Source organism: Mus caroli, chromosome 11 (assembly GCF_900094665.2).
Source record: "Mus caroli chromosome 11, CAROLI_EIJ_v1.1, whole genome shotgun sequence".
In the NCBI taxonomy this organism is placed as follows: domain Eukaryota; kingdom Metazoa; phylum Chordata; class Mammalia; order Rodentia; family Muridae; genus Mus; species Mus caroli.
In genome coordinates, this window is record NC_034580.1 from 92,610,451 (window position 1) to 92,613,567 (window position 3,117).

Below are 3,117 nucleotides of genomic sequence, written 5' to 3' on the forward strand. Positions count from 1 at the left end.
CTCTTCTCTCCTCTCCTCCTCTCCTCTCCTCTCCTCTCCTCTCCTCTCCTCTCCTCTCCTCTCCTCTCTTTCCTTGATTTTTCAAGACAGGGTTTCTTTGTATAGTCCTGGCTGTCCTGGAACTCATTTTGTACATTAGGCTGGCCTCAAACTCAGATCCAACTGCTTTTATCTTTCAAGTGCTGGAACTAAAGATATGCGCCACCACCTCCTGGCTCAAAGCAAGCTCTTTTTTCTTTGTTTTTCAAGACAGGGTTTCTCTGTGTAGCCCCGACTGTCCTGGAACTCACTCTGTGGACCAGGCTGGCCTCGAACTCAGAAATCTACCTGCCTCTGCCTCTGCCTCTGCCTCCCAAGTGCTGGGATTACAGGCGTGCGCCACCACTGCCCCGCTCAAGCTCTTACAAATGGTGAGCTGGTGAACCATCTCTTCAGCCCTTGTTTTTATTTTATTATTTTGTGGATTTTGTTGTTTTTTTTTAATAAAGATTTTTATTTATTTTATGTATATGAGTACACTGTAGCTGCCTTCAGAAACACCAGAAGAGGGTGTCAGATCCCATTACAGATGATTGTGAGCCACCATGTGGTTGCTGGGAATTAAACTCAGGACCTTTGGAAGAACAGCTGGTGCTCTTAACCACTGAGCCTTCTCTCCAGCCCGTGTTTTGTTTTATTTTGTTTTGTTTAGACAGGGTCTTTCTATGTCATTCTGGCTGCTGTGTAACTCACTGTGTAGACCAGGCCAGCCTCAAACTAACAGAGATCTCATTGCCTCCACCTCCCAAACACCAGGATTAAAGGTTTGTGCCACGAAGCCTAGGCCTTGTTTTGCCTTTTGAGACAGAATCTCCCTATGTATCCCAGGTTGTCTTCAAACTTGCAATTCTCCTGCCTTAGTTCTTTTCAGAAGCTAGGATTACCAGTACACCTTGCTCTGTGCCCCATATTTTGTGAGGCTTCTTCATGTGTGTGCAGGTGCCTAGGTATGGAGGCCACGGGCCAAGCTCAGGTGTCATCGTCAAGAATGCTGCCCACCTGCTTGATAATGGGTCTCTTACTGACCTGGAGCTCCCAGTTAGGCTAGAATGGTTGACCAGCAAGCCCCAGAGATCCTCATATGGCTGTCTCCCAAGGATGGATGCCCATGCTTGGTGCTTTATGTGGATCTGAGGCTGAACTCAGGTCTAAGGCTTGTGAGGCAAGCTCTTTATTGACTACCTAGCCACGGCTTCTTCCCTCTGGGCAGACACCGGGCTAATTATCTGCTGCTGCACCGATATGCTTTTCCCGGTCTGGCTGTGAACTGGAAAGTCCTCTTTGGTGATACCTTGTGAATGACACTGCCCAACCTCATCTCCATGTGGGAGTCTGCATGTCTGCTTGGGAGCTCACTAAAGGTATAACTGTCAGGTCAGAAGTCCCCCTGCCACCTAATGGCAATGCTGGTGACACTGTCCTAAATACAAGGACTCTAGCCCAGTAAACAAAAGGACTGTTATTGGGTGAACAAGTGTAAAGATTTCTGCTCACTAGAAAAAGTAGATCTCGGAGGGCTGGAGAGATGGCTCAGCGGTTAAGAGCACTGACTGCTCTTCCAGAGGTCCTGAGTTCAATTCCCAGCAACCACATGGTGACTGACAACCATCTGTAATGGGATCTGATGCCCTCTTCTGGTGTGTCTGAAGAGAGTGATAGTGTACTCATATACATAAAATAAATAAATCTTTGAAAAGAAAAGAAAAGGTAGATCTCATAGAGGCGATTTCTGTTCACTGGAAACCTCCCTTAACCTTCGCCCAAAGGACAGCTACCTGGGTCAAGGTTGCCTCGTTCCTGATCCATCAGACAGCCTCAATCAGCTCAGATCCCTACCCCGCTGACTGTCAGATAATAAGATCTTCTCTCTGGTCAGCCATTTTGCTGTTCTCTCTGTGCCCCACCCCCACTCAAGAGATGGCCTTGACAGTTTGATCCCCAGTAAATCTTTATTTTCTGCCCATGAAACAGTCTGCACCCTGGAGTGCAGGTGGAGGCTTCTCTGCACCATCGATTACAGTAACCATCACTGAGCGGTGGTTTGGAGAATCCCAGGGGCTCCATTGAGGGCTGCGGAGGGGCTCTCACTGAAGAACCTCTCACTTTTGAAAGATTATGTGTTCTTTATCCTATATAGAGGGGTGCTTCGCCTGCATGCATGCTTGTGCACCACGAACTTCCACTGCCCACAGAAAGCAGATGAGGGCACTGGAGATACAGGCAGTTGGTAAGCTGCCATGTGGGTTCTAGGAACTGAACCTGGGTCCTCTGGAAGAGCAGACAGTGCTCTTAACCACAGAGCCATCTCCCCAGCCCCACCATATATCTCTTCGGATGCCAAACTTGAAGGTTCCGAACTTTCTGACTTCTCACGGAGATGTGAAGTGATCCCGGCAAGTCCAAGGCTGGCAGCAACAGAGGTGGAGCTGGTGCAGCACTCAGGGTTGTGTGGCTCCCGAGGTTCCTTCCAGCCTCTAATTCCCAGTTCCCACTCCCTCCCTGCCTGGCACCTCCCTCATTGCCTCTGTAGGGCCACCCCAGCATCCTCAGGCCCCTATCTCCCCAGGTCTTCTGTCCCTTCTTTGGAAGATCAATATACTCCCAGTATGGGTACCATGTACCAAACAGAGGCTAGGAAATGACTCGAACTTTTTGATGCTGTTCTTACACTGATGAGCTCAAACAAAACAAAACAAAACAAAACAACAACAACATTGTTACAAAACTATTAAGGCACTGAAAGAATCAAATCTTTTTTTTTCTTTTTTTAAAAAGATTTATTTATTTATGAATATGAGTACACACTGTAGCTGTACAGATTGTTGTGAGCTTTCATCTGGTTGTTGGGAATTGAATTTAGGACCTCTGCTCACTCCGGTAGACCCTGCTCGCTCTGGTCAACCCTGCTTGCTCCGGCCCAAAGATTTATTTATTATTGGGGCTGGAGAGATGGCTCAGTGGTTAAGAGCACTGACTGTTCTTCCAAAGGTCCTGAGTTCAAATCCCAGCAACCACATGGTGGCTCACAACCATCTGTAACGAGATCTGATGCCCTCTTCTGGTGTCTGAAGATAGCTA

General features: G+C 47.8%; 1 pseudogene across 1 annotated transcript in view; it reads right to left on the reverse strand.

The window, feature by feature from the left end:
* The window catches only part of LOC110304555, a 13,676-nt pseudogene that overhangs the window by 9,944 nt on the left and 615 nt on the right, over positions 1–3,117 (reverse strand). The gene's annotated exons all lie outside the window — the stretch shown is intronic.